Source organism: Oncorhynchus mykiss, chromosome 24 (assembly GCF_013265735.2).
Source record: "Oncorhynchus mykiss isolate Arlee chromosome 24, USDA_OmykA_1.1, whole genome shotgun sequence".
Taxonomy (NCBI): domain Eukaryota; kingdom Metazoa; phylum Chordata; class Actinopteri; order Salmoniformes; family Salmonidae; genus Oncorhynchus; species Oncorhynchus mykiss.
In genome coordinates, this window is record NC_048588.1 from 43,319,415 (window position 1) to 43,333,795 (window position 14,381).

General features: G+C 44.8%; 1 protein-coding gene across 3 annotated transcripts in view; it reads left to right on the forward strand.

Moving 5' to 3' along the window:
- The window catches only part of bcl9l (bcl9 like), a 120,948-nt gene that overhangs the window by 19,887 nt on the left and 86,680 nt on the right, over positions 1–14,381 (forward strand). The window contains exon 2 of one of the 3 annotated variants that reach the window (XM_036962147.1): positions 12,745–12,901. The exons of the other annotated variants lie outside the window; for them this stretch is intronic. The gene's annotated coding sequence lies outside the window, so the exon portion shown is untranslated. The remainder of the gene's footprint in view (positions 1–12,744; positions 12,902–14,381) is intronic. 3 annotated transcript variants of the gene reach the window in all.

Consider the following 14,381-nt stretch of genomic DNA (forward strand, 5'->3'; position numbering starts at 1 on the left):
TGTGTTTTCGGCTTGACGAGTCACTCACTTTAACGGCACTGCCTAGCAAGTCCTGATGGACTCATAAAAAAATTAAATACATTGTGGTTACGTGCACATCAACTCACAGGGACGATGAAGGAGCATCATGTGTGAAGACGTGTGGCTGATTGAAAGACGTGTGGCTGATTGAAAGACGTGTGGCTGATTGAAAGACGTGTGGCTGATTGAAAGACGTGTGGCTGATTGAAAGACGTGTACGCTGTGGTTGCAGCCACACAACACACACACCCAGCAGACTGTCAAAGCAGCAGTGTTTCTCTGTCATCGCTATCTCTGAGACTGACAGGCTCCTGTCCTGTCGATAGATGGCTGTCATCGCCGTCTCTGAGACTGACGGGCTCCTGTCCTGTCGATAGATGGCTGTCATCGCCGTCTCTGAGACTGACGGGCTCCTGTCCTGTCGATAGATGGCTGGAAGATTCATATTGTTCATTGTAGCGTGAGAGGGTTCGTAGTTAACTGAAGCTGGAATGAGTATGTAACCGCTATAGTCGTTCTAGTGGAAAACACTGATGGTGTTCAGACTGGGACTCGACACTTCCTATAATTCCTCCATTTAAAAAAAAAAAAAAAAAAAAAAATAATTATTTCACCTTTTATTTAAACAGGTAGGCTAGTTGAAAACAAGTTCTCATTTACAACTGCGACCTGGCCAAGATAAAGCAAAGCAGTTTGACACCAACAACAACACAGAGTTGCACATGGAATAAACAAACATACAGTCAATAATACAGTAGAAAAATAAGTCTATGTACAGCATGTGCAAATGAGGTAGGATAAGATAGGTAAGGCAATGAATAGGCCATGGTGGCAAAGTAATTACAATATAACAATTTAACACTGGAGTGGTGGTGGAGACTGGAGTGGTGGTGGTAGAGACTGGAGTGGTAGATGTGCAGAAGGTTAAAGGTATACTTCTGGATGTTAGTAATGAGGCCCCGTTATCTACTTCTGGATGTTAGTAATGAGGCCCCGTTATCTACTTCTGGATGTTAGTAATGAGGCCCCGTTATCTACTTCTGGATGTTAGTAATGAGGCCCCGTGGTATACTTCTGGATGTTAGTAATGAGGCCCCGTGGTATACTTCTGGATGTTAGTAATGAGACCCCGTTATCTACTTCTGGATGTTAGTAATGAGGCCCCGTTATCTACTTCTGGATGTTAGTAATGAGGCCCCGTTATCTACTTCTGGATGTCGGTAATGAGGCCCCGTTATCTACTTCTGGATGTCGGTAATGAGGCCCCGTTATCTACTTCTGGATGTCGGTAATGAGGCCTCGTTATCTACTTCTGGATGTCGGTAATGAGGCCCCGTTATCTACTTCTGGATGTCGGTAATGAGGCCCCGTTATCTACTTCTGGATGTTAGTAATGAGGCCCCGTGGTATACTTCTGGATGTCAGTAATGAGGCCCCGTGGTATACTTCTGGATGTTACTAATGAGGCCCCGTTATCTACTTCTGGATGTCAGTAATGAGGCCCCGTGGTATACTTCTGGATGTCAGTAATGAGGCCCCGTGGTATACTTCTGGATGTCAGTAATGAGGCCACGTTATCTACTTCTGGATGTTAGTAATGAGGCCCCGTTATCTACTTCTGGATGTCGGTAATGAGGCCCGTTATCTACTTCCCAGGAGTCACATGAACTCCTGGATAATATTGTCTCTGCATCAGTGTGTCCAGTATGAAGGAAGTTTATAGGTAGTTTTGCAAGCCCATTCTAATTAGCGTTAGCGCAATGACTGGAAGTCTATGCTAACATGCTAGCTCTTCCCATAGGCTTCCTGTCAATGCGCTAACACTAGTTAGCAACTTCCTTCAAACGGAACGCAGCAACATAAAAATGGTTAGTTCATCTGAATAATGGGAAGTAGATAAAGGGTCAAACTATCCTTTTAATGCTGTGGACTCGTCCTTTTGGGGGGAGTGGGGTAAGTTGAGCAAAATAAAAAATGAATCATTTGACCAAATATTTGGGAAGGGGTCGTCATTTCATGGAGACCGTGAAGGAAGAAACCACACGGAAAAAGTGGTAGGCAGGTTAGCGAGTGGTTAGCGAGTCCCAAAACACTGGTATTCACCAAGACAAATACATTTATTGTGTTAAGAGGTTTCATGATGCTTGTATCTAAATTAAAGTAGATAATTTCAAGATTGTTCTATACATCAGTTCTGGTCTGTATCAGCTTCAATGTGAGGTTATAAACCTGGCATGGAAGTACATCCTTGTAGCTGTATGGGCTATAGTCAACATGTTTGTAGCTGTCTGGGCTATAGTCAACATGTTTGTAGCTGTCTGGGCTATAGTCAACATGATTGTAGCTGTCTGGGCTATAGTCAACATGTTTGTAGCTGTCTGGGCTATAGTCAACATGATTGTAGCTGTATGGGCTATAGTCAACATGTTTGTAGCTGTCTGGGCTATAGTCAACATGTTTGTAGCTGTCTGGGCTATAGTCAACATCCCTGTAGCTGTATGGGCTATAGTCAACATGTTTGTAGCTGTATGGGCTATAGTCAACATGTTTGTAGCTGTCTGGGCTATAGTCAACATGTTTGTAGCTGTCTGGGCTATAGTCAACATGTTTGTAGCTGTCTGGGCTATAGTCAACATCCCTGTAGCTGTATGGGCTATAGTCAACATGTTTGTAGCTGTATGGGCTATAGTCAACATCCCTGTAGCTGTCTGGGCTATAGTCAACATCCCTGTAGCTGTATGGGCTATAGTCAACATGTTTGTAGCTGTATGGGCTATAGTCAACATCCCTGTAGCTGTATGGGCTATAGTCAACATCCCTGTAGCTGAATGGGCTATAGTCAACATCCCTGTAGCTGTATGGGCTATAGTCAACGTGTTTGCCTTGGGGTACGTTGCGTTGTTTCCTTCCCAGATGTAATTTCACTGGGAAAATGAGGCAATGACCGGGCCTGGCATGTTAAAAATGTTCAACTGTGTTTGGGAAACAAAGATAGACATGCTTTTAAAAAGGTTATATTTAATTCAGTACAGAAATGTGTAGGCTGCTTAACATACCCTGTACCGAGGCTCAACTTACCTCATACACAGAAGAGACCACAAAGTCTTTCTGGAGGAGACTGGAGGAGGCTAGAGGAGACTTACCTCATACACAGAAGAGACCACAAAGTCTTTCTGGAGGAGACTGGAGGAGGCTGGAGGAGGCTAGAGGAGACTTACCTCATACACAGAAGAGACCACAAAGTCTTTCTGGAGGAGACTGGAGGAGGCTCGAGGAGGCTAGAGGAGACTTACCTCATACACAGAAGAGACCACAAAGTCTTTCTTTGAAAACTGTCATGTTTAGATGAATTGTGATTTATTTCCAGGGAAACATCCTGAAACATCCTGAAATACATGACCTTTTGTTAGAAAGAATAATATATTTCCCTTGACGAAGTGATGCTCACTATAAAAAATGGCTCCCCTTACCCCACTCTCCCCTTACCCAACTCTCCCCTTACCCCACTCTCCGCTTACCCCACTCTCCGCTTACCCCACTCTCCGCTTACCCCACTCTCCGCTTACCCCACTCTCCCCTTACCCAACTCTCCCCTTACCCCATTCTCCCCTTACCCCACTCTCCGCTTACCCCACTCTCCGCTTACCCCACTCTCTGCTTACCCCACTCTCCGCTTACCCCACTCTCCGCTTACCCCACTCTCCGCTTACCCCACTCTCCGCTTACCCCACTCTCCGCTTACCCCACTCTCCGCCTGCCCCAATCTCCACTTGCCCCAATCTCCGCTTGCCCCAATCTCCGCTTACCCCAATCTCCGCTTACCCCAATCTCCACTTACCCCACTCTCCGCTTACCCCACTCTCCCCTTACCCCACTCTCCACTTGCCCCATGACCACTGTTGGTGTTGGTGTGTGTGTGTGCTCTAATTTCCCTATTTGCTTCTTGTCTCTCCAGTCTCCTATAGTCTCTCCAGTCTCCTCTAGTCTCTCCAGTCTCCTCTAGTCTCTCCAGTCTCCTCTAGTCTCTCCAGTCTCCTCTAGTCTCTCCAGTCTCCTCTAGTCTCCTCTAGTCTCTCCAGTCTCCTCCAGGCTCCTCTAGTCTCCTCTAGTCTCCTCCAGTCTGTCCAGTCTCTCCAGTCTCCTCTAGTCTCTCCAGTCTACTCTAGTCTCTCAAGTCTCTTCTAGTCTCTCCAGTCTCCTCTAGTCTCCTCTAGTCTCCTCTAGTCTCCTATAGTCCCCTCTAATCTCCTCTAGTCTCTCCATCTCCTCTAGTCTCTCCAGGCTCCTCTAGTCTCTCCAGTCTCCTCTAGTCTCTCCAGTCTCCTCTAGTCTCTCCAGTCTCCTCTAGTCTCTCAAGTCTCTTCTAGTCTCTCCAGTCTCCTCTAGTCTCTCAAGTCTCTTCTAGTCTCTCCAGTCTCCTCTAGTCTCTCCAGTCTCCTCTAGTCTCCTCTAGTCTCTCCAGTCTCCTCCAGGCTCCTCTAGTCTCCTCTAGTCTCCTCCAGTCTGTCCAGTCTCTCCAGTCTCCTCTAGTCTCTCCAGTCTCCTCTAGTCTCTCCAGTCTCCTCTAGTCTATCTAGTCTCCTCTAGTCTCTCCAGTCTCCTCCAGTCTCTCCAGTCTCCTCTTGTCTCTCCAGTCTGGCTCTTGTCTCTCCAGTCTGGCTCTTGTCTCTCCAGTCTGGCTCTTGTCTCTCCAGTCTCCTCTAGTCCCCTCTAATCTCCTCTAGTCTCTCCATTCTCCTCTATTCTCTCCAGTCTCCTCTAGTCTCTCCAGTCTCCTCTAGTCTCTCCAGTCTCCTCCAGTCTCTCCAGTCTCCTCTTGTCTCTCCAGTCTGGCTCTTGTCTCTCCATCTCCTCTAGTCTCTCCATCTCCTCTAGTCTCTCTAGTCTCTCCAGTCTCCTCTAGTCTCTCCAGTCTCCTCTAGTCTCTCCAGTCTCCTCTAGTCTCTCCAGTCTCCTCTAGTCTCTCTAGTCTCCTCCAGTCTCCTCTAGTCTCTCCAGTCTCCTCTTGTCTCCATCTCCACCTCACTGGCATAGAGAAGAAAACACATTCACTATTGAGTTTTACGTAGTCTGGTTGTTTTAAACTGGTGTTAGCCTTTAGGCTGGTTGTTGTAAACTGGTGTTAGCCTTTAGGCTGGTTGTTGTAAACTGGTGTTAGCCTTTAGGCTGGTTGTTGTAAACTGGTGTTAGCCTTTAGGCTGGTTGTTGTAAACTGGTGTTAGCCTTTAGGCTGGTTGTTGTAAACTGGTGTTAGCCTTTAGGCTGGTTGTTGTAAACTGGTGTTAGCCTTTAGGCTGGTTGTTGTAAACTGGTGTTAGCCTTTAGGCTGGTTGTTTTAAACTGGTGTTAGCCTTTAGGCTGGTTGTTTTAAACTGGTGTTAGCCTTTAGGCTGGTTGTTGTAAACTGGTGTTAGCCTTTAGGCTGGTTGTTTTAAACTGGTGTTAGCCTTTAGGCTGGTTGTTGTAAACTGGTGTTAGCCTTTAGGCTGGTTGTTGTAAACTGGTGTTAGCCTTTAGGCTGGTTGTTGTAAACTGGTGTTAGCCTTTAGGCTGGTTGTTGTAAACTGGTGTTAGCCTTTAAGCTGGGTGTTGTAAACTGGTGTTAGCCTTTAGGCTGGTTGTTGTAAACTGGTGTTAGCCTTTAGGCTGGGTGTTGTAAACTGGTGTTAGCCTTTAGGCTGGTTGTTGTAAACTGGTGTTAGCCTTTAGGCTGGTTGTTGTAAACTGGTGTTAGCCTTTAGGCTGGGTGTTGTAAACTGGTGTTAGCCTTTAGGCTGGTTGTTTTAAACTGGTGTTAGCCTTTAGGCTGGTTGTTGTAAACTGGTGTTAGCCTTTAGGCTGGTTGTTGTAAACTGGTGTTAGCCTTTAGGCTGGGTGTTGTAAACTGGTGTTAGCCTTTAGGCTGGTTGTTGTAAACTGGTGTTAGCCTTTAGGCTGGGTGTTCTAAACTGGTGTTAGCCTTTAGGCTGGGTGTTGTAAACTGGTGTTAGCCTTTAGGCTGGTTGTTTTAAACTGGTGTTAGCCTTTAGGCTGGGTGTTGTAAACTGGTGTTAGCCTTTAGGCTGGTTGTTTTAAACTGGTGTTAGCCTTTAGGCTGGTTGTTTTAAACTGGTGTTAGCCTTTAGGCTGGTTGTTATAAACTGGTGTTAGCCTTTAGGCTGGTTGTTGTAAACTGGTGTTAGCCTTTAGGCTGGTTGTTTTAAACTGGTGTTAGCCTTTAGGCTGGTTGTTTTAAACTGGTGTTAGCCTTTAGGCTGGTTGTTTTAAACTGGTGTTAGCCTTTAGGCTGGTTGTTGTAAACTGGTGTTAGCCTTTAGGCTGGTTGTTTTAAACTGGTGTTAGCCTTTAGGCTGGTTGTTTTAAACTGGTGTTAGCCTTTAGGCTGGTTGTTTTAAACTGGTGTTAGCCTTTAGGCTGGTTGTTTTAAACTGGTGTTAGCCTTTAGGCTGGTTGTTTTAAACTGGTGTTAGCCTTTAGGCTGGTTGTTGTAAACTGGTGTTAGCCTTTAGGCTGGTTGTTTTAAACTGGTGTTAGCCTTTAGGCTGGTTGTTTTAAACTGGTGTTAGCCTTTAGGCTGGTTGTTGTAAACTGGTGTTAGCCTTTAGGCTGGTTGTTTTAAACTGGTGTTAGCCTTTAGGCTGGTTGTTTTAAACTGGTGTTAGCCTTTAGGCTGGTTGTTGTAAACTGGTGTTAGCCTTTAGGCTGGTTGTTTTAAAGTGGTGTTAGCCTTTAGGCTGGTTGTTGTAAACTGGTGTTAGCCTTTAGGCTGGTTGTTTTAAACTGGTGTTAGCCTTTAGGCTGGTTGTTTTAAACTGGTGTTAGCCTTTAGGCTGGTTGTTGTAAACTGGTGTTAGCCTTTAGGCTGGTTGTTTTAAACTGGTGTTAGCCTTTAGGCTGGTTGTTTTAAACTGGTGTTAGCCTTTAGGCTGGTTGTTTTAAACTGGTGTTAGCCTTTAGGCTGGTTGTTGTAAACTGGTTTTAGCCTTTAGGCTGGTTGTTGTAAACTGGTGTTAGCCTTTAGGCTGGTTGTTTTAAACTGGTGTTAGCCTTTAGGCTGGTTGTTGTAAACTGGTGTTAGCCTTTAGGCTGGTTGTTGTAAACTGGTGTTAGCCTTTAGGCTGGTTGTTTTAAACTGGTGTTAGCCTTTAGGCTGGTTGTTTTAAACTGGTGTTAGCCTTTAGGCTGGTTGTTGTAAACTGGTGTTAGCCTTTAGGCTGGTTGTTGTAAACTGGTGTTAGCCTTTAGGCTGGTTGTTTTAAACTGGTGTTAGCCTTTAGGCTGGTTGTTTTAAACTGGTGTTAGCCTTTAGGCTGGTTGTTGTAAACTGGTGTTAGCCTTTAGGCTGGTTGTTTTAAACTGGTGTTAGCCTTTAGGCTGGTTGTTTTAAACTGGTGTTAGCCTTTAGGCTGGTTGTTTTAAACTGGTGTTAGCCTTTAGGCTGGTTGTTTTAAACTGGTGTTAGCCTTTAGGCTGGTTGTTTTAAACTGGTGTTAGCCTTTAGGCTGGGTGTTGTAAACTGGTGTTAGCCTTTAGGCTGGTTGTTGTAAACTGGTTTTAGCCTTTAGGCTGGTTGTTTTAAACTGGTGTTAGCCTTTAGGCTGGTTGTTTTAAACTGGTGTTAGCCTTTAGGCTGGGTGTTGTAAACTGGTGTTAGCCTTTAGGCTGGGTGTTGTAAACTGGTGTTAGCCTTTTCATGTTAGTTAGACACTTCATTGATTGAGCAGCAGAAGCTTTTTAGGCCGTTGCAGATCACCCATATTAGGCCGTCGCAGAGCGCCCATATTAGGCCGTCGCAGAGCGCCCATATTAGGCCGTCGCAGAGCGCCCATATTAGGCCGTCGCAGAGCGCCCATATTAGGCCGTCGCAGAGCGCCCATATTAGGCCGTCGCAGAGCGCCCATATTAGACCGTCGCAGAGCGCCCATATTAGGCCGTCGCAGAGCGCCCATATTAGGCCGTCGCAGAGCGCCCATACGGAGCGCCCATATTAGCCTGTCGCGGAGCGCCCATACGGAGCGCCCATATTAGCCTGTCGCGGAGCGCCCATATTAGGCCATATTTGTATTCATTGTTTGTTTTTCTCTCTTTTCGCCAAAACAAGTTAAATAAATAAAAGTGAGAAGAAACAAATTTATCATAAAACGAGCGATAAATAAACAGATCAATATAGGAGGTAATTACAATGTTTATCCTCCACTGAGTGTCCTTTTCTGACTTTCTGATTGTGGTGGAATGTGTGGCCATTGCTTCCTTTTAGGTGGTTGCCACAGCTGTGTCGTTTACTGACTGCTTCCTACCTCTGTCGTGTACTGACTGCTTCCTGCCTGTCGTGTACTGACTGCTTCCTACCTCTGTCGTTTACTGACTGCCTCCTACCTCTGTCGTTTACTGACTGCCTCCTACCTCTGTCGTGTACTGACTGCTTCCTACCTCTGTCGTTTACTGACTGCTTCCTACCTCTGTTGTGTACTGACTGCAACAATTTACAGGCATCCTGCTGGAGACTAAACAGAGATACAGAGAGCTGCTGCTGTGGTATGAAGCAGAGATAGAGGCAGACAGGCAGGCAGACAGACAGACAGGCAGGCAGACAGGCAGACAGACAGGCAGGCAGACAGACAGACAGACAGGCAGACAGGCAGACAGGCAGGCAGGCAGGCAGGCAGGCAGGCAGGCAGGCAGGCAGGCAGGCAGACATGATCATGATGTGTATAAAACCAGGGCTGGTCGCATTTGTCACATTGCAAGAATACACACTGCAGAATACACACATACTGCCTTACGTCAAGTCAAATTGTCTGTGGCTCATGTCTTGTACACAGAGGCTGGTGACCTGCAGTGACCTTTTGTTCTACTGGTAGCATCTTCACACACACACTCCTCCCACAACTACTCACTGCAGAACACACACACTCCTCCCACGACTACACACTGCAGAACACACACTCCTCCCACGACTACACACTGCAGAACACACACTCCTCCCACGACTACACACTGCAGAACACACACACACTCTTCCCACGACTACTCACTGCAGAACACACACACACTCTTCCCACGACTACACACTGCAGAACACACACACACTCTTCCCACGACTACTCACTGCAGAACACACACACACTCTTCCCACGACTACACACTGCAGAACACACACACACTCTTCCCACGACTACTCACTGCAGAACACACACACACTCTTCCCACGACTACACACTGCAGAACACACACACACTCTTCCCACGACTACTCACTGCAGAACACACACACACTCTTCCCACGACTACTCACTGCAGAACACACACTCTTCCCACGACTACACACTGCAGAACAACAAACAGAAGACCTGTTAGGGAGGAAGAGGCGAAGTACAGAGCCTTCAGAAAGTATTCAGACCCCTTGACTTTTTACGTTACAGCTTTATTCTAAAATGTATTACAATTATTTTACATTTCTATGTGCAAATGTTTTAAAAATAATTGTTGAAGCACCTTTGGCAGCGATTACAGCATTGTTTCTTCTTGGGTATGATGCTACAAGTTTGGCACACCTGTATTTGGGGAGTTTGTCCCATTCTTCTCTGCAGATCTTCTCAAGCTCTGTCAGGTTGGATGGAGAGCGTCGCTGCACAGCTATTTTCAGGTCTCTCAGAGATGTTAGATCGGGTTCAAGTCCGGGGTCTGGCCGGGCCACTCAAGGATATTGAGACTTGTCTCGAAGCCACTCCTGCATTGTCTTGGCTGTATGCTTAGGGTCGTTGTCCTGTTGGAAGGTGAACCTTCGCCCCAGTCTGAGGTCCTGAGCGCTCTGGAGCAGGTTTTCATCAAGGATCTCTCTGTACTTTGCTCTGTTCATCTTTCCTTCAATCCTGACTAGTCTTTCAGTCCCTGCCGCTGAAAGACATCCCCACAACATGATGCTGTCACCACCATGCTTCACTGTAGGGATGGTGCCAGGTTTCCTCCAGACGTGACGCTTGGCATTCAGGCCAAAGAGTTCAATCTTGGTTTCATCAGACCAGAGAATCTTGTTTCTCATGGTCTGAGAGTCTTTAGGTGCCTTTTGGCAAACTTCAAGTGGGCTGTCATGTGCCTTTTAATGAGGAGTGGCTTCTGTCTGGCCACTCTAACGTAAAGGCCTGATTGGTGGAATGTTGCAGAGATGGTTGTCCTTCTGAAAGGTTCTCCCATCTCCACAGAGTTACTCTAGAGCTCTGTCAGAGTGACCATCAGGCTGTTGTTCACTGCCCTGACCAAGACCCTTCTCCCATGATTGCTTAATTTGGCCAGGCAGCCAGCTCTAGGAAGAGTCTTGGTGGTTCCAAACTTGTTCCATTGAAGAATGGTGGAGGCCACTGTGTTCTTGAGGACCTTCAATGCTGCAGCAATGTTTTGGTACCCATCCCCAGATCTGTTCCTCGACACAATCCTGTATCTGAGCTCTACGGACAATTCCTTTGACCTCATGGCTTGGTTTTTGCTCTGACATGTGCTGTCAACTGTGAGACTTTATATAGACAGGTGTGTGCCTTACCAAATCATGTCCAATCGATTGAATTTACCACAGGTGGACTCCAATCAAGTTGTAGAAACATCTCAAGGATGATCAACAGAAACAGGGTGCACCTGAGCTCAATTTAGAGTCTCATGGCAAAGGGTCTGAATAATTATGTAAATAAGGTATTTTTGTTTTTTATTTTTAATACATTTACAAACATTTCTAGCCCAGGTTTCATTTGTAATTATGGGGTATTGTGTGTAGATTGAGGCAAAACATGTATTTAATCCATTTTAGAATAAGACAAGGTAAGAAAATGTGGATAAAGTCAAGGGGTCTGAATAATAACATATATTAAGGATGTAACATGTATTAAGGCTGTAACATATATTAATAACATGTATTAAGGATGTAACATGTTAATAACATGTATTAAGGATGTAACATGTATTAAGGCTGTAACATATGTTAATAACATGTATTAAGGCTGTAACATATGTTAATAACATGTATTAAGGCTGTAACATATGTTAATAACATGTATTAAGGCTGTAACATGTATTAACCTCTGGTACAAGTGGGACGCTAGCACCTCGACAACAGCCAGTGAAATTGCAGGGCGCCAAATTCTAAACAACAGAAATCCCATAATTAAAATTTCTCAAACATACAAGTATTTTACACCATTTTAAAGATAAACTTCTTTTAAATCCAGCCACAGTGTTCGATTTCAAATAGGCTTCACGGCGAAAGCACACCAAATGTTTATGTTAGGTCAGCGCCGAGACAGAGAAACCGATACAGCCATTTTCCAGCCAAGGAGAGTGTCACAAAAGTCAGAAATAGCATTAAAATTAATCACTTACCTTTGATGATCTTCATCTGGTGGCACTCCCAGGTCTCCATGTTAGACAACAAATGTTTGTTTTGTTCAATAAAGTTAATCTCTGTCCAAATACCTCCGTTTTTTTGGTGCGTTTAGTTCAGAAATCCAAAGGTACAATGCGCGCTCTCAAATCCAAGACGAAAAGTCAAAAAGTACAATAAAAGATAGTAGAAACATGTCAAACGATGTTTAAAATCAATCCTCAGGTTGTTTTTGTCATAAATAATAAATAAAATTTCAACCGGACAAAAGCTTCGTCAATGGAAAAGGTAAACAAGAAATGCCCGCTCCCGATCACGTGCTTGGTTCATGTCTGGAAATTTCCACTGTCCTCTCATTGGAAGCGGTGTATCTCCCTCATTTTTCAGAGTAAAAGCCTGAAACAATGCCTAAAGACTGGTCACATGTAGAGGAAGTCATAGATATCGTGAACTGGGTCCTAAAACAGCCTTTCAAAATAATAGTACTTCCTGCCATATCAGTTCTGTTCTACTTTTTGCCAGGAGAGATTGACATATTATTACTTGTTGCTGTGCTGCCCTGTTCTGAGCCAATTGCCCTATTTGTGGCACCTGACCAGACGATTGAGGTGTGACAAAACTAAACTATGGCCTGTAGGACCTGCCTTGTTGAGAGAGCAGGGCTTTATTAGGGAGACTTCTCCCCATTTACCTACTGTTGTGTCAATATGATTTGACCAGGACAGTTAACAATCCAGGGTTACTCCATCCAGGGTTACTCCATCCAGGGTTACTCCATCCAGGGTTACTCCAACCAGGGTTACTCCATCCAGGGTTACTCCATCCAGGGTTACTCCATCCAGGGTTACTCCATCCAGGGTTACTCCATCCAGGGTTACTCCAACCAGTTTAGTCACGTCAACTTGCTCAATTTCCATGTTATTTATGACAAGATTTAGTTGAGGTTTAGTGAATGATTTGTCCCAAATACAACGCTTTTAGTTTTAGAAATATTTAGGACTAACTTATTCCTTGCCACCCATTCTGAACCTAACTGCAGCTCTCTGTTCAGTGTTGCAGTCATCTCAGTCGCTGTATTAACTGACATGTGTTCAGTCATCCACATACATAGAAACTCTGGCTAGAAACAAATCCAGTGGCATGTTGTTAGTAAAGGTTGAAAAAAAAGTAATGGGCCAAGACAGCTGCCCTGGGGAATTCCTGATTCTACCTGGATTATGTTGGAGAGGCTTCCATGAAAGACCCTCTGTGTTCTGTTAATAACATATATTAAGGCTGTAACATATTTTATGTCGTAAGTGTTGAGTTCCTGTGGTTTTAATTGTGTCGGGTTGTGTCTTCCTGTTTACCTTTCAGTAACTGTGGTGACTAGGTTCCAAGGTGGCTCTGTCAGGTGGTAGTGAGGAGAGGTGGCTTCCGTGGAACTTTGACCTGATCAGACTACTGGGGGATACATACACACATCTGTAAAGTCGAGCAGTGAATTTCAAACAGATTCAACCAGGTAGACCAGGTAGGTTTTTCAATACCTCACAACAAAGGGCACCTATTGGTAGATGGGTAAAAATTAAAAAGCATACATTAAATATCCCTTTGAGCATGGTGAAATCATTAATTACACTTTGGGTGGTGTATCAATACACCCCAGTCACTACAAAGATACAGGCGTCCTGTCTAACTCAGTTGCCAGAGAGGAAGGAAACCACTCAGGGATTTCACCATGAGGCCAATGGTGACTTTAATACAGTTACAGAGTTTAATGGCTGTGATAGGAGCAAGGTGAGGATGGATCAACAACAATACTAATACTAATACTAATACTCCACTAATACTCCACAATACTAACCTAAATGACAGGGTGGAGAAATATTCCAAAACACATTGTTTGCAACTAAAGTAATACTGCAAAAAATGTGGCAAAGCAATTAACTTTTTTGTCCTCAATACAAAGTGTTATGTTTGGGGTAAATCCAATACAACACATTACTGAGTACCACTCTCATAGTGGTGGCTGCATCATGTTATGGGTATGTTTGTAATCATTAAGAACTATGGAGTTTTTCAGGATAAAAAAAATTAACATAGTGGAGTTAAGCCTAGTTAACACTATGAATTAATGAATACTGTGTGTGTGAGTATGGAAACCTACCAAAGTAGGAATGAATACTGTGTGTGACTCCCCACCTGGATTTGGTCTTATGGTTTCTGTTTATTTTACATTGGATAAAAGTAGAGACTCAAAGCTACAAAATGGTATATCATACACTGCATTTGAGGAACAATGGAGAAGTAATTCTGCTTTGGAAGTTGATCAACTTGTAAATTCACTTTTGAGAAAACCGTCTTTCAATGTTTAGGTACTACTATTGGAGAGCCCTTCTTTGTCTCCGCCCATTCAGCATCGTTCACGCCCTCTTCAGCCTTATCCCACGCATTCAGCATCGTTCACGCCCTCTTCAGCCGTATCCCACGCATTCAGCATCGTTCACGCCCTCTTCAGCCTTATCCCACGCATTCAGCATCGTTCACGCCCTCTTCAGCCTTATCCCGCCCATTCAGCATCGTTCACGCCCTCTTCAGCCTTATCCCACGCATTCAGCATCGTTCACGCCCTCTTCAGCCTTATCCCGCCCATTCAGCATCGTTCACGCCCTCTTCAGCCTTATCCCACGCATTCAGCATCGTTCACGCCCTCTTCAGCCTTATCCCACGCATCTCTTAAAAGGGTTGATCTGTGTGTTCTGTACTAACTTACCAGCTACTTCCAGACATCTAAGAGAGAGAGAGAGAGAGAGAGAACAGCTCACTGAACGTTACTCACCCTATCTATGGTTTCGCGTTCAGAGTGCACACTGGACGCTCTGGCCAATAAGTAGGGTTCCGAAAGCTCTGACCTCACATCTACAGTCAAGCACCCAAGCTAACTGGCTAACATTGGCTAACTTCTTCCAGACACATAATGAGAGAACACCCCAGTCTGACCATTTTACTGA